Source organism: Mycteria americana, chromosome 3 (assembly GCF_035582795.1).
Source record: "Mycteria americana isolate JAX WOST 10 ecotype Jacksonville Zoo and Gardens chromosome 3, USCA_MyAme_1.0, whole genome shotgun sequence".
Taxonomy (NCBI): domain Eukaryota; kingdom Metazoa; phylum Chordata; class Aves; order Ciconiiformes; family Ciconiidae; genus Mycteria; species Mycteria americana.
Genome location: NC_134367.1, coordinates 115,193,079 through 115,216,444, shown reverse-complemented (window position 1 = coordinate 115,216,444; position 23,366 = coordinate 115,193,079).

Sequence of the window (23,366 nt, the reverse complement as noted above, 5' to 3'; positions counted from 1 at the left end):
GCTGCGGGCAGCTGTCGGGCAGAGCTGCCCGGCAGGAGAGTAGAGGCAGCTTGGGGCTCAGCCGGCTCCCTCCCTGTCCCTTCCCGCTGCACAGGACACCAGAAGGAGCCACGAGAGCCCGGGTCACCCGCCTCCCGTCCATCAAGTTCCTGGAGAAGGAGCTGAGCCGCCGCCATGCCGTGAGTGTCTCTCTGCTCTGGGCTCTGTCCCCGAGCGCTGGGCCTCCAGCCCAGCAGCAGAGGCATGGCTGCTCACCTTCTTGCACTCCTTCTCTCTTGCCCAGTGGAGGACAGTCAGCGCCAGGAGCCTGCAGAGGCTGATGGAGGGCCAGGCAGAGGTGAGAATGGCTGCCTGTCACCTGCTGGGGTGTGCTGTGCTGGGGTGCCGCAGACGTGCGGCAAGTGGGGTGAGCTTGTGTGGGAGGGAGGGAGGGAGGGAGGGAGGGTGCCACGGTGCCACTCGGGCAGCGGAGAAGCTTGAGGAGCCAGCAGGAACGCCAGCACGTCCTGGCTGGCGGCGCTGGGAGGAAAGCTGCTGTGTGGGGCAGAGAGCCCGGCAGGGCAGAGGGTCCCAGCTCTGCCGCGCACAGGCTGCTGGTGCCGGCTGGCAGCTGGCCGCTGGCCCCTTCTGCTGCAGGGCTGCTCTCTAAGCGCAGCCCGGTTCTTGCAGGATGTTCCCAAGCAAGGGCCTGCACCGGCCCCATCTGCCCACGCAGGGGGACTTGGCCGCTTCCCAGGTGAGTTGGGGTCACAAAAGCAGGGAGGGCCGCCTTTTCTCCTGCAAGCGGCACGCCTGCAGAACTGAGGATGCTGCTGCTGCTGCTGCTGCTGCTGCTGCTGCTGCTGCTGCTGCCGCCCTTGGCCCAGAGGAAGTCGGTGCCCATCACGCTGCAGCGGAAGAGAGCTGAGCCCTCGGGAGCCTTCGACAGTGCTGAGCGCTCGAGGTGCTGCCTGCCTCAGCTCCGTCCCCAGAGCCGGGTGGATGGGTCCCCGCTCCTCGGCCAGAGGCGGGAGGAGCTGTGCTCACTTGTCCCTTGAGTGTCGCCAGGCAGGTGTGGCAGCCCAAGGGAGGACGTCAGCCGGAGGAGCAAGGACACCCGCTGGGCAGCGGCCGCTGGACGTGGTGCTGTGGGGACACGGAGCCTCTGCTGCTGCCCACAGCGTGGAGGAGGGCAGGGCGAGGGCTGGGCCAGGCTGTCCTGGTGGCACGCCGGCTCTCAGGAGCCTGCCAGCCGGAGCCACTGAGCTGGAGCCGCGGTTCCAGCTGCCGGCTCCCTGCCCGTCCTGCCGCACCGCTCAGCACCGCGCTGCAGGCAGGGCCGGGCCGGGCAGGGCAGGGCAGGGCAGGGCAGGGCCGGCTAGGGCAGGCTCCGGGAGCGCTGGCCTGGTGCTCTCCATTGACGAGCTCTTGCTCTGTTTTCCTTTGCAGCAGGAGGGAGCAGCAGGAGGAGGAGGAGGGGGCTGCCCTGGCCCTTTGCTCTGCGGCGGAGCCCGCACGCTGCCCAGGCACCCGGGCAGGCGGGCTGCGGCTGCAGCAGGGCGCTCTTTGGCCAGCCCCTGGCAGCCCTCTGCGGGGAGGACGGCACGCTGCCCCAGCCCATCCAGGTACGCCGGCCTGCACAGGGGGGCCCCAGCCAGCCCTCCCTCGGGCTGCTCCGCAGAGGCGGTGGCTGTCCCCAGGAGCTCCACGCACGGGGGATTGGGCTCTTCACCCCCAGCACACGCTTCTGGTCCCAGCCCCTTTGGGGGGCAAGGAGCCGCCGGCGGGGCAGTGCTCTGGCCACCGCTGTTGCAAGGCAGCTCCTCAGCCAAGCAACTGTCCTCCTGCCTCTCCTGCAGGAGCTGCTGGCTGTCCTAGAGAGGGAAGGGCCGTGGACGGAGGGGATATTCCGCAGAGCTGCCAGCGGGACAGCGTTTCGGGAGCTGCGGGAGGACCTGGATGGCGGCGCAGATGTCGACCTGGCAAGCCAGCCTGCACTGCTGCTGGCTGTCGTCTTGAAGGTGAGCGCTTCCCACCTGCAGCTGGAAGAGCTGCTGGCTGGCCCGCAGTGAACGCTGGAGGCTCACCTGCAGCCCTTGGCATTGCAGGACTTCCTCCGAAGCATCCCTGCCAAGCTCCTCGTGACAGACCTCTACGAGGACTGGATGGCAGCGCTGCAGAGCACCAGCAAGGCGGAGAAGATCACAGAGCTGCAAGCGTGAGTGTGGGCAGCAGCCTGCCTGTTGAGCAGGAGCCCTGACCGCCGGCTGAGAGCCCCTGCAAAGCTGCGCAACACAGCTGCTGGCTCCCGCCTGCCTTGGGCAAGCCTGGGGGACGGCGGTGGGCAACACCTGCTTTATTCACCTTCCTGTCTCCCTGTTCCCTCAGGGTGGCCGAGAAGTTGCCCGCAGCCAATCTCCTCCTCCTGAAGCCGCTGCTGTCCCTCCTGCAGCGCATCGGCCACAACGCCTCCGCCAGCAGGATGAGCCCCAGCAACCTGGCCATCTGCCTTGGGCCAAACCTCCTGAGCCCAGCCAACGAGGACCTGCTCCCGCTGGAGGCCATGCTGGAGGTGACGCAGAAGGTACGCTCTGTGGAGCAGCCAGCTGCAGCCTTCCCGCCCCAGCAGAGCCTGCCTCTGCAGAGGTCCCTGGCTGCCTCCTGTCTTGAGCCAACGCTGGTGGGCTGGCTGCCTGGAAGAGCAGCCCCGCAGCCACAGCCTTCTGCACAGAGGCCAGGCTCAGGAGTGGGAGAGGCTGCTTGCTACGTTTCCGGGCAGCTGGCTTGAGAGCAAGGCTTTGATGTGTGCAGGTGAACGCGCTGGTGGAGTTCATGATTGACAACTGCAGGGAACTCTTTGCGGCGCAGACAACGGACCTTTGCCGCCCAGCAGCGGAGGAGTCGCCAGCCGCCACGCAGAGATCCAGAGGTATGAGGAGGGATTGAGCCTTGTCACAGCGTGAGCGCAGTGCTGCCGTAGGGCTTCGGGCGGGTTTTCCTTTAGCGGTTGTCCACGTCACGTCCCAGAAGTCACTTGGCTGCACGTGCTTTTGCTTTCCAGAGCTGCCTTTGGAAGAGCAACGTGGCCCTGCAGGGGAAGCCAACGTGGAGCACCAGGCAAAAGCCTTCGTGGACGCACCACCCTCTCTGCTCGTCCCCCAGACAGCAGCAGGGGAAGAGACAGTAGCGGGATCGGAATCGGCAGAGGTATGGCAGGTCCCCAAACACGGGGACAACGTGTCTCGTGTCGGAGGGTAGTTCCCGGTGAGCCCGAGAAGATGCTGGGCCTCTTCCTGGCATTCGATCTCTTGTGGCTTTGTGTGGGGTTATTTTCTGCCCTAGGATGATACATCGTGAGTAAAACTAGCAAGGTTGTTTCTCAGACGCATTAGGCATGCGCTTAATCAAAGGAACTCACTACAAAATACCTACAGAAAGACAGATCTGAGTAGCAAAGCCTCCCACCGCAGCAGGTGGTATTGCACCAGAGGGATACCCGCAGAGCTCTGTCTCGGGAGGGCAGGAGAAACCCCGGCAGAATGACGTGGGCAAGCCCTTTCTTTCCCAGAGGGGGACCGCAGGCCCCCTGCTGAATGCCCCCCCCAAAGTAGCTGAGCGTCACACACCCGTGTGCACATTGTTTCCCAAAGTGAGGCCCTTGGAAGAAAAGGCTGATGCAAAGCAGCCAAAGGGATCTCCTCTGGAGAGCTAAGGTAGCAATTTGCCAAAGAGTCGCTTCCTACTCCAGGGCGTCCCTTGCCACCTGCTAACTCTGACATTGCTGTTGTAGGCACCTCCTGCTTTGCCTCCAACCAGCCCCGAGAGCGCGGCACAGGAGCGCCCAGAAGAGCTGGTGAGCCCTTCAGAGGAAAGAAGGTAAGATGAGCTCACTTTGGTCACAATCAGAACTGACTCCAGCGGATCGATGCTTTCCCTATCTAAAAGCACTGTGGGACGGAAAGGTTTGCAGGCTCTCCCCGGGACAAGAACAAGAGAAGGAGAAAGAGAAAAGAGGCCTGGGGAGAGGAGAGTGAAAGGCAGGCAGAGAAGAAGCGGAGGAAGAGAGAAACCGCTTTTGGCAAAGGACCAACGAAAAGATGCAGGAAGGTGCAGAAGGTGAAGAAGCCCAGGTGCGTACCAGGCTCTGCTGCCCATCCTTCCCAACGCTGAGCACTGCTCCAGCTCGCTGGCAGGGGACGGGGAGGGAGGGTGCTGCGCAGGGTCTGGCAGTAACTCCACGGCAGCTCCCCAGGGGCTCCCCACGGAGCCCTGCTGCCTGGCACAGGGGCACTGCGCATCTCTGCACGCTCACCCGTCTCTGAGGGCATTACCCGTGGCGGGGAGGCGGCAGGGCCCTGCCGTAGGCACTGCCAGCAATAGCTCTCTCCTCGGGGCCATCAGCAATTCCTCGTAAAGGGTGTTCCCCAAAGAAAGGGGAACAACCTCCTGCCTCTTCCTGCCTTTAGGGACTGAGCCGAGCTTTCTGACTCTGACTCTGTTGCAGGTGCTGATCTCCTGGTACTGCCTGAAGCGCTGTGACTCCTGCTGGGCTCCCGCACTTGATGCCCACAATAAAAGGATCTTTTCTCTCTTCTGACCGTGTCTGCCATATGCTGTTCTGGGCTAGGTAGACGTTGTGTTGTGATGAATCCTCGGGGAGGGGTTTGGGATCCTCCCTTGTCCCAGCATCCTTTCCAGCGGGCATCAGGGCTGGGTTGAGGTGCTTTAGGAGTCAGACCAAAGCACAGGATCACACAGAATGGCTGAGTTTGGGCGGGACCTCTGGAGGTCATCTGGTCCCGCCCGCCTGCTCAAGCAGGGTCACTGCAGCCAGCAAAATATATCACCCTAACAGTAAAAGATTGGTTTCTCATGTGCAGCTGCAATAGCACGTGTTTTAATTTGTGCCCATTTCCTCTGCTCCTCTCAGTGCACGCTCTTGAGAAGAGCCTGGCTCCCTCATCTTCTTTCCTTCTCAGCAGGGTTTTCCACACGCTGAGAAACCACACCCTACCCCCCCCAACAACCCCCCCCAGCCCCCCCAGGCTTCTCTTCTCCCAGCTGAAGAGTGCCAGCTCTCTCAGCCTCTCCTCCCATGACAAGCAGAAGCAGAAGTTCCACTGGTCCGCTTTTGGAAACTTTTGGAAGGCCTCCGTCTCAAAGCAGAAATGGGAGACCTTAGTCTTCCTCCAGGTTACCGCATGAGCTGTGCGATTGCCGTTTGCTGTAGAAGTGCCAGAGCGCATCATTAACGGGGTGTTAATTTGGCAGTTCTGGTGTCATGAAGCTCATGGCAGCACTAAGCTGGACGCCTGGAGATTGCACCCGTGTGTCAGCCAGGCTGGATGCTCAGTGGTCAGCTGTGGCTGTGCAGAGGAATCCTTACCGCCCAGCTTCCTAGAGCTACCAGGACTGGGGGACAGAGAGACAAGAAAGCATGCGTGCCTGCTTGCTTTTTTCCCCCCTTCTTTATTGATTCTACTACCCTTTCGTCCCTTAGCTCCTCAGAAGCACGCAGCGCACAACACCACACCACACCACACAAGACAACCCAACACCACTGTTTTCAAGAGCATTAAAACCGTCACAAAGAGAAACACGGCTGGTGCCTATGTACACACAATCTCCAGGTGCATCGTACCTTGTGTCCCAGGGAGAAGGGACATGCTCTTCATACAAGCAACTTCTGGAAATGAGTCTTTCCCTGTTTTCAACATCCCTGGGTACCTGAGACACGGGCTGGGCACCGACAGGAGAGCCCCAGCCCCTGGAGTGGCGGCCGGAGGGTGGGTAGTGCAAAGGACCCTGATGGGAGCCCTGCAGGGCCTCATCCCGTGGAGCAACGGGCACCTTCCCTTGTCACACAGAGCATCTCCTGGGCTGGAAAAGGGACGCTCTGGAGAGTTTCTGGCAAACCTCTGGAGAAGAGCTTCTCCCCCCACCCCTCCCAGGGCCTTTCTCAGCTCTGGTGCCCTTCCCAAGGACAGCCCCAGCAGCTGGCTGCAGGCAGCACTGCAGGAACGAACAGGCAGCAGCCCCAGGAGTCAGCGCTGCAGGGCAGCTGGGACCCCAGAGACCCTCCCAGGCTCTCCGGTCCCAGCCTAGCCCAGTGCGCGTGACTTGCTGCCCACAAGAGTGCTTTTCTATCCCTTTTCCCAAAGTGGTAAGTTCCCCTTAGAGCATCAAGCACTGCTCCCCTGTGGGATACTTGCTGAGGTGACTTAGAAATTAGAACTTCTGGTCACACTTTCAGGTAAGGCAGAGCACTGAAGAAGCTTCCCAGGTGGAATGCGGCTGACATGCAAGGAATCCATTGCATGGACGTTCCCTAGGCCTGCAACCTTAGATGTCGGTAACGCCAGGGGAACTTGGCGTGCTGCCTCTAAGAAGTACTGCTCGGAGGGGGGAGCGGTGTGGAGATGCCGCGGCCAGGCTCTGCCATTCTGTGGGAACTTAAAGGTGTCCTGGAACTGATAAGCTGCACATTTACTACCCTGGCCCAACAGCCTGCCACGTTTTTGACAAAATGCTGTCCTTTTGGTGAACTTTGCTCATTATAACATCATTATAATACCAAAACACACCTCCATCCCAAAAGCTACCCGCCTCCAAGGTGCGACCACCCCTCACTGAGCTTGCGCTCTGCATTTTCCTAGCTTATACCTGTAAAAGCAAAGCGAGAACACTTTACACCAATCCTAAACAAAGGTATGTATGACTAGAGTCACTCAAGCTCCACCTAAAAGGTGATAGATAGGATAAAATGGTTTAAGAGAAAGAGGGTGTTAGGGAAGACCCCATCGTGTACCACTCTGACGTTTGGGATCAGTCGACGGGCTGAGCCTCTCTTCCCCCCCATCGGGACGCCTTTGGGTAAGAGTCGAACACTTGGTTATACCAAGTGCCTCCCCGGGAAACTCAGAAATCTCTACAGAGTCGCTTTATCATCTTTAACGCCTTCAGAGCGGGCAGTGTCAGTCACACTCTCGGTGCTTTGCAGACAGTGAATTTATCACCGGTAATCCAAAGAATCTGTGTATCTGTTGCTCTAATAAACCGCACTCTTGAGTAATCTAGCCGTGGTAGTTCTTGAACACGAGCAGACTCTTTAAGCGTGGCCGTGATAGTTCACGCAACACGACTAGACTGGGGGTGCAGCGCGTTTAAATGAACGCTGTCGCCTTTACTCTGGTGAATGGCTGCATATACAGTCCTTAGAAAATAAACCGCTGACCAAGGCTGAGACTAGGACTGCACCTAGCCGCACCTGGACTCCTCTCTGAGAAGGAGTTTAGAAAGCGAGGGGGTCCTGTCTGAACCTCGTGACTCAACGGGAGGGTTCCCCCCCGCCACTCCTCAGACTCCTCCGCCACAGAGACTCTTTGAGCGCAGCGTCCCCGCACTGTTGCTCGCTGGATACAAAAGTATCTGACAAAAGAGACTTTTGTAAACGTCTCTCAGCCCCTGCAGTTTGCCTGCAGAGGGCAGGTTTTTAACTCTCTTCATAGCCACCGTGGTCATGCCCAGGGAAAACAGCTTCTCTGACGCACCAGGACCCTGCAGGGAGAGCACAAGAGCAGGGATGCAGACACAACTTTTGCCCCAAGTCCAGTGGAGCAGGTTGCTCAGACACAGCCCCCTGTGACTTTCCATGCTGCTGGGCCTGTGGGGATGGTGGGGGGACAAAGGAGGACACCCGAATCACCTCCCTGAAAGGCAGCTATGGCTAGCCTCGCTGCAAGTGCACCCAGGAGCTGGGCCTGGACCTTGTCTTGTTTGAACACGGTGAATCCAATCTGCTGATCAACAGCTGATCAACGGAGTTCAAGAGACACCTTTGCGTTTCATCCTGTGGCTCAAGAGCTAGATGCAGCCTCCTGTCACTGGGGTTAGCACAATTATTGCAGATAATCTGCTAGCTGCTGGCTCACAACCTAGGCTACCTACGAGCTAACGCTCTGGGCGAGAGGACGAGCCGAGCCGATGGTACCCATACCATCAGCGCTAGGCAGAGATGTGACGTTCAAATGCAACATGAGACAGTTTGAACGGCTTCTCACAGCTTGCAGGAAGAAAGAGGGGAAGCACGCTATAGAGCATAAAAGAAAGAACGTGGCTTTTCCCCCTACATTTCTGAACCTTCTGTGACAAGTCACAGCCTTGCTAGCAAAGGGCATGTCTGCAAGGCCCTGCGCTGCACTCTGCGGGTCCTGTTCCCATTCCGTGACCTGGATGATGGGGCAGAGCGTACCCTCAGACAGCTTGCAGATGGCAGCCACCTGGGAGGAGAGGCTCCTGCGCCGGAGGGCGGTGCTGCCCAGCAGAGGGACCTTGACAGGCTGGAGAAAGGGGCTGACAGGAACCTCAGGCACTTCCCCAAGAGCAAGAGCAAAGCCCTGCACCTGGGGAGGAACAAGCCCTTGCACCAGGATATGCTGGGGGACGCCTGTACAGCTGGCCAAGTAGCTGTGCACATGCCTGGGGTCACGCGGAAGATCAAGGTGAGCAACTAGGGGCTGGCCAAGCCGCTGTGCAGACACCTGGGGTCACGCTGCAGCCCAAGGCGAGCAACCTGGGGGTGGACAAGCATCTGATCATACGCCTGGGGTCACGCTGCAGCCCAAGGCGAGCAACCTGGGGCTGGCCAAGCAGCTGTGCAGACGCCTGGGGTCACGCTGCAGCCCAAGGCGAGCATCCTCGGGCTGGCCAAGCAGCTGTGCAGACGCCTGGGGTCACGCTGCAGCCCAAGGCGAGCAACCTGGGGCTGGCCAAGCAGCTGTGCAGACGCCTGGGGTCACGCTGCAGCCCAAGGCGAGCAACCTCGGGCTGGCCAAGCAGCTGTGCAGACGCCTGGGGTCACACGGAAGCTCAAGGCGAGCAACGTGGGTTTGGCCAAGCAGCTCTGCAGACGCCTGGGGTCACGCTGCAGCCCAAGGTGAGCAACTTGAGGATGGCCAAGCAGCTGTGCAGACGCCTGGGGTCACGATGGAACCCAAGGCGAGGAACCTGGGGCTGCCCAAGGAGCTGTGCAGACGCCTGGGGTCACGCTGCAGCCCAAGGCGAGCAACCTGGGGATGGCCAAGCAGCTGTGCAGACGCCTGGGGTCACGCTGCAGCCCAAGGCGAGCAACTTGGGTCTGGCCAAGCAGCTGTGCAGACGCCTGGGGTCACGCTGCAGCCCAAGGTGAGCAACTTGAGGATGGCCAAGCAGCTGTGCAGACGCCTGGGGTCACGATGCAGCCCAAATCGAGCAACCTGGGAGTGGCCAAGCAGCTGTGCAGACACCTGTGGTCACACTGCAGCCCAAAGCGAGCAACCTGGGGCTGTCCAAGCAGCTGTGCAGACGCCTGGGTTCACGCTGCAGACCAAGGCAAGAAACTTGGGGCTGTCCAAGCAGCTGTGCACACGCCTGGGGTCACGCTGCAGCCCAAGGCAAGAAACTTGGGGCTGGCCAAGCAGCTGTGTAGATGCTTGGGTCACGCTGCAGTCCAAGGCGAGCAACCTGGGGCTGACCAAGCAGCTGTGCAGACGCCTGGGTTCACGCTGCAGACCAAGGTGAGCAACCTGGTGCTGGCCAAGCAGCTGTGCAGACGCCTGGGGTCACGCTGCAGCCCAAGGCAAGCAACTTGGGGCTTGCCAAGCAGCTGTGCAGACGCCTGGGGTCACGCTGCAGCCCAAGGCGAGCAACATGGGGCTGGCCAAGCAGCTGTGCAGACGCCTGGGGTCACGCTGCAGCCCAAGGCAAGCAACTTGGGGCTGGCCAAGCAGCTGTGTAGATGCTTGGGTCACGCTGCAGTCCAAGGCGAGCAAACTGGGGCTGACCAAGCAGCTGTGCAGACGCCTGGGGTCACGCTGCAGCCCAAAGCGAGAAACCTGGGGGATGGCCAAGCAGCTGTGCAGACGCCTGGGGTCACGCTGCAGCCCAAGGCGAGCACCCTGGGGATGCCCAAGCAGATGGGCAGACGCCTGGGGTCACGCTGCAGCCCAAGGCGAGCAACCTGGGGCTGGCCAAGCAGCTGTGCAGAGGCCTGGGGTCACGCTGCAGACAAAGGCGAGTAACTTGGGGCTTGCCAAGCAGCTGTGCAGAGGCCTGGGGTCACGTTGCAGCCCAAATCGAGAAACCTGGGGGAAGTCCAAGCAGCTGTGCAGACGCCTGGGGTCACACTGCAGCCCAAGGCGACCAAATTGGGACTGGCCAAGCAGCTGTGCAAAAGCCTGGGGACACGCTGCAGCCCAAGGCGAGCAAACTGAGGATGGCCAAGCAGCTGTGCATACGCCTGGTGTCACGCTGCAGACCAAGGCGAGCAACTTGGGGCTGGCCAAGCAGCTGTGCAGACGCCTGGGGTCACGGGGGACCCCAGGGCAAGCAACCTGGGGCTGGCCAAGCAGCTGTGCAGACGCCTGAGGTCACGGTACCGACCAAGGCGAGGAACCTGGGGTTGGCCAAGCAGCTGTGCAGATGCCTGGGGTCACGCTGCAGCCCAAGGCGAGTAACCTGGGGCTGGCCAAGGAGCTGTGCAGACGGCTGGGGTCACGCTGCAGCCCACAGCGAGGGACCTGGGGCTGGCCAAGCAGCTGTGCAGACGTCTGGGGTCACGCTGCAGCCCAAGGCGAGCAACCTGGGGATACACAAGTAGCTGGGAAGACGCCTGCTGTCACGCTGCAGCCCAAAGCGAGCAACATAGGACTGGCTAAGCAGCTGTGCAGATGTCTGGGGTCACGCTGCAGACCAATGCGACCAACGTGGCACTGGTCAAGCAGCTGTGCAGATGCCTGGTGTCACGCTGCAGCCCAAGGCGAGCAACCTGGGGCTGGGCAAGCAGCTGTGCAGACGCCTGGGGTCACGCTGCAGACAAAGGCGAGCAAGCTGGGGATGGGCAAGCAGCTGTGCAGACGCCTGGGGTCACGCTGCAGCCCAAGGCGAGCAACCTGGGGATACCCAAGCAGCTGTGCAGACGCCTGGGGTCACACGGAAGCCCAAGGCGAGCAACCTGGGGATGGACAAGCAGCTGTGCAGACGCCTGGGGTCACACTGCAGCCCAAATCAAGCAATCTGTGAGGGGCCAAGCAGCTGTGCAGACACCTGTGGTCACTCTGCAGCCCAAAGCGAGCAACCTGGGGCTGGCCAAGCAGCTGTGCAGACGCCTGGGGTCACGCTGAAGCCCAAGACGAGCAACCTCGGGACGGCCAAGCAGCTGTGCAGACGCCTGGGGTCATGCTGTAGCCCAAGGCAAGCAACCTGGGGCTGGACAAGTAGCAGTGCAGACGCCTGGGGTTAAGCTGCAGCCCAAGGCGAGTAACTTGGGGCTTGCCAAGCAGATGTGAAGACGCCTGGGGTAACGCTGCAGCCCAAGGCAAGCAACCTGGGGATGCCCAAGCATCTGGGTAGACGCCTGGGGTCACGCTGCAGCCCAAAGAGAGCACCCTGGTGATGCCCAAGCAGATGGGCAGACGCCTGGGGTCACGCTGCAGACCAAGGCGAGCACCCTGGGGCTGGCCAAGCAGCTGTGCAGAGGCCTGGGGTCACGCTGCAGACAAAGGCGAGCAACCTGGGGCTGGCCAAGCAGCTTTGCAGACGCCTGGGGTCACACTGCAGCACAAGGCGAGCAACCTGGGGCTGGCCAAGCAGCTGTGAAAACGCCTGGGGTCACACTGCAGCCCAAGTCGAGCAACTTGGGGATGGCCAAATAGCTGTGCAGATGCCTGCGGTCACGCTGCAGCCCAAGATGTGCCACCTGGGGAGGCCCAAGCAGCTGTGCAGACGCCTGGGGTCACGCTGCAGACCAAGGCGAGCACCCTGGGGAAGGCCAAGCAGCTGTGCAGACACCTGGTGTCACGCTGGAGCCCAAGGCGAGCAACCTAGGGCTGGCCAAGCAGCTGTGCAGAGGCCTGGGGTCACGCTGCAGCCCAAGGCGAGCACCCTGGGGGTGGCAAAGCACCTGTACACACGCCTGGGGTCACGCTGCTGCCAAAGGCGAGCAACCTGGGGCTGGCCAGGCACCTGTGCAGACGCATGGTGTCACGATGAAGCCCAAGGCGAGCAACGTGGGGCTGACCAAGCAGCTGTGCAGATGCCTGGGGTCACGCTGCAGCGCAAGGCGAGCAACCTGGGGTTGGCAAAGCAGCTGTGCAGACGCCTGGGGTCAGGATGCAGCCCAAGGCGAGCAACCTGGGGGTGGCCAAGCAGCTGTGCAGATGCCTGGGTTCACGCTTCAACCCAAGGCGAACAACCGGGGGCTGTCCAAGCAGCTGTGCAGACGCCTGTAGTCACGCTGCAGCCCAAGGCGAACAACCGGGGGCTGTCCAAGCAGCTGTGCAGACGCCTGGGGTCACGCTACAGCCCAAGGCGAGCAACCTGGGGGTGGCCAAGCAGCTGTGCAGAGGCCTGGGGTCACGCTGCAGACAAATTCGAGCAACCTGGGGCTGGCCAAGCAGCTGTGCAGAGGCCTGGGGTCACGCTGCAGCCCAAGGCGAGTAACTTGGGGCTTGCCAAGCAGCTGTGCAGACGCCTGGGGTCACGCTGCAGCACAAGGCGAGCAACCTGGGGCTGGCCAAGCAGCTGTGCAGACGCCTGGGGTCACACGGAAGCTCAAGGCGAGCAAACTTGGGCTGTCCAAGCAGCTGTGCAGACGCCTGGGGTCACGCTGCAGCCCAAGGCGAGCAACTTGGTGTGAGAGACTGAAAGGGTTAATGTCTCAAAGATTGTGGCGATTTGAGGCGCTATTTGCATGGCGACAGCAGGTCTGCGAGCATGGGGTGGGGGAGAGCAAGAGCGGGATGTGGAGAGCGCGTCGGAGGATGCGCGGTTCCAGGTTCTGCCAAACCTGACCATGTATGGACAGCGGTCATCTGAGAAAGGGGCTTGCAACCGCCCCAGAGACCCCTCACAACCACCCCCCTCCCCCAGCGCCTGCGCAGAAGATTGAGAACTTTCTAGAACAAGAACCATATAAGCCCTGAAAGGGCGTACCTGGAGGCGGGGATTAGCCAATAAAAGGCTTGGGCCCCCCCAGGGAAGCGCGCGCACGCCCACCACTGGAGGATTGCCACGTCTGTCATCGTCATCGCGGGATCCAAGGGTGGTGATACTTTTTCTTTCTCTTTTCTCCTCTCTTCTTTCTTTTTCTTGCTTCTCTTCTCTTTTCCTCTGCTTTTCCAATAAGCCCGCAAAATAGCTCCATTGCCAAATCGCCTTTGTTCGTTCGTTAAACTCGTCAGGTCGTTAAGTTTGTCCGTCTGTGGAATTCGCCAGTTAATAAAGTTGCTGGCCAGACTGTTCCTCTGGGTCATTGTCGTGACTCTGCCGATCACGCGGCTCTGCCGAGCAGAGATCGGCTTCTGTCGGTACACAAACAGTCGGGGAATCGAAAAGATTCACTCATCTCGCAACCCACCGAGTGGGACGAGACATTAATTTGGTGTCAGAAGTGGGATTCCCTGACTTGATCAGTGAGAGGAACAGGGAGGGGATATCGATTGAGTCGAGAAGGGAGGACGTGAATCGGCTGAGTCCGAGTCCTCCGGCAGATGATGATCATGGCTTCCTGGTTTCAGCCTGATCTGGACTGCTCCCCTTTGTTGTTAGAGTTGTTAAAAGCTGTTGTTTTGGGTGTTTTGGTAGCTGCTCTGACGGCAGCGCAGAAATATAAGTGCACGGTAAAATGGGCAAAGCGAGACGCGAGCGAATCGTCACAAGATTCGGGTAAAAGTTTGCAAGCGGAGCTGGAAGCTGAGCGGGAAAAATGGGTGCGATCGGAAATTAGGTTGCAGAATCAGTTGCGCGACGCTTTTGTCAGGGAGCGCGAGTTGCGGTCGGAGCTAGCGGAGGCGCGGAGGGAGGATTTGGTGAGCGAATGTGGGCGCTGCGGTCTGTTTAAGGAACGCGAGATGGCTGACAGAGGGGTAGCTGGCCGCTACCCCTGGGAGGAAATGGAACGGGCAAAGTGCCAACATGATGAGAGAACTGCTCCCCAACTTCGCCCACTTATTAAAACGGAATTTCAATATGAAGGGGGTGCCGATACCGCGCCGGAAATCATAACAAAAGAAATACCCTATAGTGCAACTGAATTGGCGAAATTACAAGATAGATACAGTAGGCTCCCTAGAGAAACAGAGACGGAATATGTGTGGAGGGTCTCCCTCATGGGGGGGGACAGAATTAAACTTTCTGAGGAGGAGGCGCAGGGATACTGGGGTCCAGGTGTGTTTCTAACCGTCCCCGACACTCGAGCCCCCTGGTCCCTCACTCAAAGGGCGGCATACTGGGCTGGAGGGCTAGATCCCATGGAACGGGGAGATCCGGTGAGCATCCCCACTCCGGGACCGGATCAAATTACCGAGAGCGTGCAGAAAACCGCCTGCCTCCAGCTCATGCATGACCGGCTCTTAATACCCCACCAGCCCTCCCCGATGTTGCTAAAAGCCGACCCCAATCGAATGAAACCCCTGATAAAGGGCCTCCCTGACCCCTTAAAGGTATATGCCATACAAATCCAGGACCGCCAAAGGGCAGCACTCCCAATTCAGGAGCGTTTAACAGAAATGCTAACGCCAGGGAGAAACCAAATGCAGTCCACTCCGGCGGAATTCCCCCTCACCTGGGGAGGGGTTGCGCAGGAGCTGATCAATTATAGCCGTAACGTGGGAATCTCCGGAGGGGAACAAAGGGGCAAAACTACGGTTAGGAGAACCGAATTAGACAATTGGCCTTTAAACGGCCTACCCCCTGGAAGAAACTTAGGGTCAGGGATGACAAGGAGCCAACTCTGGAGGGAGGGCTTACATAAGGAAATACCTAGAGAACTTATGAATGGGTTATCATTGTCTAACTTGCAGTTATTAGTACAAGGGTGGAAAGACCCGGATAAGACTTACAGGCGAGAAGAGAAGACCCCGGTTGAATCGAACTCTCCCTCTGCCCCCCCCGCAGAACATCAGGGTACCGAAGCCAAGTCGGGAAACCTGTTCCGCCGTCCCTATTAAGTGAGCCGGGGGACGGCTTGTGGACTTATGTAAGACGGCTCACAATGAATCAACAGGGGGACTTGATGATTACCTTCCCTATAGGCCCCCACAAAACACCAGTTACCTTTTTAGTAGACACCGGGGCACAGATGTCAGCTCTGCGTGCAGACGTGGCTGCCCGCAATGACATCGTAACAGATAAAAGGAAAATATGGGTTACCGATGTGTTTGGAAATTCCCTGCCCCAAAACACGGCCACGGTGAAGTGTTGGTTGCCCGAGGAGGACAGCCCCATTTGGGTAGTTATGGTTGTTGGCCCTTACCCAGTAAACATTCTGGGACTTGACGTATTAAAAGGGAGAGGGTGGGAGGACTCCAGCGGGAAGGAATGGAAATTTGGGTTCCCCACCACCACCTCAGTGCGACTGTTACAGATGGCCCCAACACTTCCCCCATCTAAAATAGTAAACGTAAAACCTTACCCCCTACCGTTGGGAGCCAGAGAAGGAATTAGCCCGGTGATAAAAGAGCTACAAGAGCAAGGGGTGATTATCCAAACCCACTCCCCTTACAATTCCCCAGTATGGCCCGTGCACAAGCCAAATGGGAAATGGCGATTGACGGTTGACTATCGGCGCCTTAATGCGGGCACCGGCCCACTAACAGCAGCTGTTCCCAATATAGCTGAACTAGTCTCCACTATCCAAGAACAGTCACATAATATTCTAGCCACTATTGACGTTAAAGACATGTTTTTCATGGTACCTCTGCAGGAAAATGATAGGGGCAGATTTGCATTCACCTGGGATGGTATTCAATACACCTTTACCCGCCTCCCACAAGGCTACAAACATTCACCTACCCTGGCACACCATGCTCTAGCCCAGGCACTAGCAGAAGCCCCTCCTCCCGAGGAGGGAGTAAGAACCTACCAGTACATCGACGATGTACTGATAGGGGGGGCTGATACCACCACTGTGGAGAAAACCCAGAAAAACATAATTGCCCACTTGGAAGGACTGGGCCTTCAAATCCCTGTGGAAAAGGTACAATTACCTGCCCCTGAGGTGAAATTTTTGGGCATATGGTGGAAAGGTGGTACAGTTTGCATACCTCCTGAAACCCTGACTACTTTAGAGCAGGTAAGAGTCCCCGAGAACAAAAAGGAACTGCAACATGCTTTGGGCTTACTGGTCTTCTGGCGAAAACACATTCCAGATTTCTCTATTATAGCTCGCCCTCTGTACGACCTAACGCGCAAAAGAGCCGCCTGGGATTGGACTCCTGTTCACGAGGAGGCTCTAAAGCTGTTAGTTTTTGAGGCGGGAGTATATCAGGCCCTGGGTCCGATACACCCGACGGACCCATTCCAGATTGAATGGGGTTTTGCAATCCACGGGGCATCAATACATATATGGCAAAGGGGACCAGAGGGCCCCACTCGCCCCCTTGGATTCTTCTCACGCAGTTTCAAAGATGCAGAGAAGCGGTATTCAGCTTGGGAGAAGGGGCTATTTGTAGTAACCTTGGCCCTGCAGGAAGTGGGAAAGATTATACGGAAACAATCTATAATTTTGCGAGGGCCCTTTAAGGTTCTGAGGCCCATCCTGGCCGGCACCCCACCTCCCATGGGAGTTGCGCAAAGGGAAACAGTCAGAAAATGGTATGCTCAATTAGAGCATTACAGCCACGCATATCAGGTGGAGGAAGGAATACCCAGAATACTTCAAATACAAGACAGATCATCTGTTCCCCTGGAAAAGGAGGCTCCCCCTACCTACATAAGGGAGGCTCCTCCCTATGAGCCTCAACTAAAAAATGTATGGTTTACAGATGCCTCTTCAAAAAGGGAAGGTAAGGTTTGGAAGTATCGGGCAGTAGCTTTGTGTGTTGATTCCGGAGGGCAGATCATAACCGAGGGTGAAGGCAGCGCACAGGTAGGGGAACTGGTGGCAGTCTGGAGTGTAGTTACTAGAGGAAAAGACAATACCGACCCTGTGTATATTTATACGGACTCATATGCTGTATTTAAAGGATGCACCGAGTGGCTCCCTTTTTGGGAGCAGAATCAATGGGAGGTAAACCGGGTGCCGGTATGGCAAAAGGAAAAATGGGAAGACATTCTGCAAGTAGCTAAGAGAACCCCTATATTAATAGGCTGGGTGGCTGCCCACCAGGGAGGGAACCACCCTGCACACATTTTAAATAACCAAGTAGACTTACTTACCCGCTTGGCTGTGATGACAATAGAAGCAGAAGAGGAAAAATGGGAGCATCTGTTAGAGTGGCTGCATGTAAAACGCGGCCACTCAGGAATTAAAGACCTCCTCAAGGAAGCCGGGAGCAGAGGATGGCCTGTCAATAGGGAAATGTGTGGCACTGTGATTTCTACGTGTGGTCTATGTCGTACTCGGCTGGAAAAACACCCACTACAAGATCCACCACTCCACCTCCGGGATGGGAAGGGCTTATGGGAGACCTGGCAGGTCGACTTCATAGGGCCTTTCAGGAAATCGGAGGGGAAGCGATATGTGTTAGTAGGGGTAGAAGTTGTGTCCGGACTTGTTCAGGCCGAAGCTGTGGCACGAGCAACAGGAGAAAGTACAGTGAAGGGGTTAAAGTTCTGGTTTAGCGTCCTACCTAAGCCTCAGTCAATACAGTCAGATAATGGCAGTCACTTCACCGCAGGGGTGGTTCAGGAATGGGCAATGGCCGAGGGGATACAGTGGATATTCCACACTCCCTATTACCCCCAAGCAAATGGGATAGTGGAAAGGACCAATGGGCTTTTGAAACGTGCCCTAAAGCCGCATGATCCTGGTTGGCCGGGACGCCTGAGAGATGCAATAACAAAGGTCAATAGTCGATGGGGGACAAATGGATGCCCTAGGCTCACTGCTTTCTGCCCAAAACCCCCGAGTCTCCTCCCAGGGACAAAGGAACTGAAGGGTTCCAAAGGAGTCCCATATCATCCGGGGCAACCGGTACTAGTAAACCTACCAACGGTGGGAGAGGTTCCACTAACCCTAAAGACTCCGTTGAACCTTTATGCTTGGGTGGCTACTGACGCCCATGGGAAAGATCACAAAATTAACACCAGGTGGATAATCCCTTGCTTTTAAAACCGGTCCGAAAGGGGACCGAGTTTTCCTTTTCTTTTGCAGGGGGAGAACCAGACCGTCGCCCGCTAAAACATAGTGACCTCGTCGGAGGAGCGTCGGACCTTGATGAATACTGCCAATGTTGTATTAATAGTCCTTATATGTATTTACGATTTTTCATGTGGACAGTGGTCCTCCTCTCCCCCGGGAAAGGAGGACACGGGGGAAGTGGAAACCATATTTCTTCAAACCTTGTGTGGGAACTACGATTTCTCACATGGACGGTGGTCCTCCTCTCCTCCGGGAAAGGAGGACACGGGGGGAGTGGAAACCATATTCCTTAGAAGCTTGTGTGGGGACCAATTCATGTGTTTACTAGAATCTGGAGTAGAACTGACCAAGGGATATGTGTTACCCTTCTCCAATCAACCGAACAAGGATTGAGATTTTGTTGGTGGTGGTGGTGGTTTTGTTGCATTACCCAATATTATGTATAACTTGAAAAAGTTCTTAACTATAACACTGGTCCTGGGGACCCCCCCAAAAAAACTGGCTCTTGGAGAGAGTAAGGGTTCTGATAAGGGACGTGTATTTGTTGTGGTTATATATGTTCTCATACCCTGTACACACTACCCTTTGCAGAGCCTGCCGCTCACTGCAAAACCTGACATACCTGTAAAATTAGCATATCCCCAGCCCCCTTGGGACTAGTTTGGGGATGTTCTAACGGGAAATCTTATTCCTGCTTAGCATTGAAAGATCACGCTGGTCTGAAATGTGGATTGGTCATCCCATCCTTAAATCCATCTCGTGTTTTCAGTTTCACTGCCCCTCCCTGGCGGGTGTGCTGAGAAGCGGCAGAAGCCCCAAAAAACTCAATGGTGAATTTAAGTGAGGGAGAATGTTGTATAACATTGTCCATCTCACAACTCCAGTACTACTGCACTCTGCTACTGCACTCTACTACCAAGCTGCTGAATTACTTCGATCACTCCAGCCGAAAGACTGTTTCGACGGGCATGCCCCCAGATCTTCGTTCGCTTCCCTCCTACAATCCTGGGGACTCACGGGGTGGGGGAAATGGTTAACCCTGATTTCTGTTCCTTATGACTGGCATAGCTATTGTTTATCTGCTTGCTTCTGCTTTCATTCTCTTTTCTCCTGCTGTTCTCTATGTTCATATCACCACCCTGGAAGACAAAATCAAGAACCCTCTGCCAACTCTTGCTGAAGATTTCGTGAACTGTGTCTTCTCAATCTTCTCTATGTGAAAATCGTCACCCTGGACGAAGACTGTATAGACAATGTTTGAGACACGGGGTGGTGTGAGAGACTGAAAGGGTTAATGTCTCAAACATTGTGGCGATTTGAGGCGCTATTTGCATGGCGACAGCAGGTCTGCGAGCATGGGGTGGGGGAGAGCAAGAGCGGGATGTGGAGAGCGCGTCGGAGGATGCGCGGTTCCAGGTTCTGCCAAACCTGACCATGTATGGACAGCGGTCATCTGAGAAAGGGGCTTGCAACCGCCCCAGAGACCCCTCACAACCACCCCCCTCCCCCAGCGCCTGCGCAGAAGATTGAGAACTTTCTAGAACAAGAACCATATAAGCCCTGAAAGGGCGTACCTGGAGGCGGGGATTAGCCAATAAAAGGCTTGGGCCCCCCCAGGGAAGCGCGCGCACGCCCACCACTGGAGGATTGCCACGTCTGTCATCGTCATCGCGGGATCCAAGGGTGGTGATACTTTTTCTTTCTCTTTTCTCCTCTCTTCTTTCTTTTTCTTGCTTCTCTTCTCTTTTCCTCTGCTTTTCCAATAAGCCCGCAAAATAGCTCCATTGCCAAATCGCCTTTGTTCGTTCGTTAAACTCGTCAGGTCGTTAAGTTTGTCCGTCTGTGGAATTCGCCAGTTAATAAAGTTGCTGGCCAGACTGTTCCTCTGGGTCATTGTCGTGACTCTGCCGATCACGCGGCTCTGCCGAGCAGAGATCGGCTTCTGTCGGTACACAAACAGTCGGGGAATCGAAAAGATTCACTCATCTCGCAACCCACCGAGTGGGACGAGACACTTGGGTCTGGCCAAACAGCTGTGCAGACGCCTGGGATCACGATGCAACCCAAGGCAAGGAACCTGGGGCTGCCCAAGGAGCTGTGCAGACGCCTGCGGTCACGCTGCAGCCCAAATCTAGCAACCTGGGTCTGTCCATGCAGTTGGGCAGACACCTGGGGTTACGCTGCAGCCCAAGGGAAGCAACTTGGGGCTGGCCAAGCAGCTGTGTAGATGCTTGCAGTCACGCTGCAGCCCAAGGCAAGCAACCTGGGGCTGGCCAAGCACCTGTGCAGACGCATGGTGTCACGATGCAGCCCAAGGCGATCAACCTGGGGCTGGCCAAGCAGCTGTGCAGACGCCTGGGGTCACGCTGCAGCCCAAGGCGAGCAACATGGGGCTGGCCAAGCCGCTATGCAGAGGCCTGGATTCAAGCGCGAGCCCAAGGCGACTAATTTGTGGCTGGCCAAACAGCTGTGCAGATGCCTGGGGTCACACTGCAGCCAAAGGCGACCAACCTGGGACTGGCCAAGCAGCTCTGCAGACGCCTGGAGTCACGCTGCAGCCCAAGGCGAGCAACCTGGGGCTGGCCAAGCAGCTGTGCAGAGGCCTGGGGTCACGCTGCAGCCCAAGGCGAGCAACCTGGGGCTGGCCAAGCAGCTGTGCAGACGCCTGGGGTCACGCTGAAGCCCAAGGCGAGCAACTTGGGGCTGGCCAGGCATCTGTGCATACGCCTGGGGTCACGCTGCAGCCCAAGGCGAGCAACCTGGGGCTGGCCAAGCAGCTCTGCAGACACCTGGGGTCAGGGGGGAGCCCAAGGTGACCACATTGGTGCTGGCAAAGCAGCTGTGCAGACGCCTGGGGTCACGGGGGAGCCCAAGGAGAGCAACTTCGAGCTGGCAAAGCAGCTGTGGAGATGCCTGGGGTCACGCGGGAGCCTAAGGGGAGCAACTTCGAGCTGGCCAAGCAGCTGTGCATATGCCTGGGATCAGGCTGCAGGCCAAGGCGACCAACCTGGGGCTGGCCAAGCAGCTGTGCAGACGCCTGGGGTCACACTGCAGCCCAAGTCGAGCAACCTGGGGATACCCAAGCAGCTGGGCAGACGCCTGGGATCACGCTGCGGACCAAGTCGAGCAACCTGGGACTGGCCAAGCAGCTGTGCAGACGCCTGGGGTCACGCTGCAGACCAAGGCGAGCAACGTGGGGCTGGTCAAGGAGCTATGCAGACGCTTGGGGTCACCCTGCAGACCAAGGTGAGCAAACTGATGATGGCCAAGCAGCTGTGCAGACGCCTGCGGTAACGCTGCAGCCCAAATCTAGCAACCTGGGAGTGGCCAAGCAGCTGTGCAGACACCTGTGGTCACACTGCAGCCCAAAGCGAGCAACCTGGGGCTGGCCAAGCACCTGTGCAGACGCCTGGGGTCACACTGCAGCCCAAGGCGAGCAACCTGGGGCTTGCCAAGCAGCTGTGCAGACGCCTGCGGTCACGCTGCAGCCCAAGGCGAGCAACCTGGGGCTGGCTAAGCAGCTGTGCAGATGCCTGGGGTCACGCTGCAGCCCAAGGCGAGCAACCTGGGGCTGGCTAAGCAGCTGTGCAGACGCCTGGGGTCACGCTGAAGCCCAAGGCGAGCAACTTGGGGATGGCCAAGCAGCTGTGCAGACGCCTGGGGTCACGGGGGAGCCCAAGGGGAGCAACTTCGAGCTGGCAAAGCAGCTGTGGAGATGCCTGGGGTCACGCGGGAGCCTAAGGGGAGCAACTTCGAGCTGGCCAAGCAGCTGTGCATATGCCTGGGGTCAGGCTGCAGGCCAAGGCGACCAACATGGGGCTGGCCAAGCAGCTGTGCAGACGCCTGGGGTGACACTGCAGCCCAAAGCGAGCAACTTGGGGCTGGCCAAGCAGCTGTGCAGATGCCTGGGGTCACGCTGCAGACCAAGGCGAGCAACGTGGGGCTGGCCAAGCAGCTGTGCAGACGCCTGGGGTCAAGCTGCAGCCCAAGGCGAGCAATCTGGGGATGCCCAAGCAGCTGGGCAGACGCCTGGGGTCACGCTGCAGCCCAAGGCGAGCAACCTGGGGATACCCAAGCAGCTGTGCAGACGCCTGGGGTCAAGCTGCAGCCCAAAGCGAGCAACTTGGGACTGGCCAAGCAGCGTGCAGATGCCTGAGGTCACACTGCAGACCAAGGCGAGCACCCTGGGGCTGGCCAAGCAGCTGTGCAGACGCCTGGGGTCAAGCTTCAGCCCAAGGCGAGCAACCTGGGGCTGGACAAGCAGCTGTGCAAACGCCTGGGGTCACGCTGCAGACGAAGGAGAGCAACTTGGGGCTGGCCAAGCAGCTATGGAGACGCCTGGGGTCACGCTGCACCCCCAGGCGAGCAACCTTGGTGTGGCCAAGCAGCTGTGCAGACGCCTGGGGTCACGCTGCAGCCCAAGGCGAGCAACCTGGGGGATGGGCAAGCAGCTGTGCAGACGCCTGGGGTCATTGTGGAGCCCAAGGCGAGCAACCTGGGGCTGGCCAAGCAGCTGTGCAGACGCCTGGGGCCACGCTGCAGCCCAAGGCGAGCAACCTGGGGCTGGCCAAGTAGCTGTGCAGAAGCCTGGGATCAGGCTGCAACCCAAGACGAGCAACCTGGGGCTGGCCAAGCAGCTGTGCAGCCGCCTGGGGTCATTGTGGAGTCGAAGGCGAGCAACCTGGGGCTGGCCAAGGAGCTGTGCAGAGGCTTGGGGTCACACGGAAGCTCAAGGCAAGCAATCTGGGGTGGCCAAGCAGCTGTGCAGACGCCTGGGGTCACGCTGCAGCCCAAGGCGAGCAACCTGGGGCTGGCCAAGCAGCTGTGCAGATGCGTGGGGTCACGCTGCAGCCCAAGGCGAGCAACCTGGGGCTGGCCAAGCAGCCGTGCAGTCGCCTGGGGTCACGATGCAGACCAAGGCGAGCAACCTGGGCCTGGCCAAGCAGCTGAGCAGGCTCCTGGGCTCACGCTGCAGCCCAAGGCGTGCCACCTGGGGATGCCCAAGCAGCTGGGCAGACGCCTGGGGTCACGCTGCAGCCCAAAGCGAGGAAACTGGGGCTGGCCAAGCAGCTGTGCAGATGCCTGGGGTCACGCTGCAGCCCAAGGCGTGCCACCTGGGGATGGCCAAGCAGTTGTGCAGACGCCTGGGGTTACGCTGCAGACCAAGGCGATCAACCTGGGGATGGACAAGCAGCTGTGCAGACGCCTGGGGTCACGCTGCAGCCCAAGGCGAGCAACCTGGGACTGGCCAAGCAGCTGTGCAGAAGCC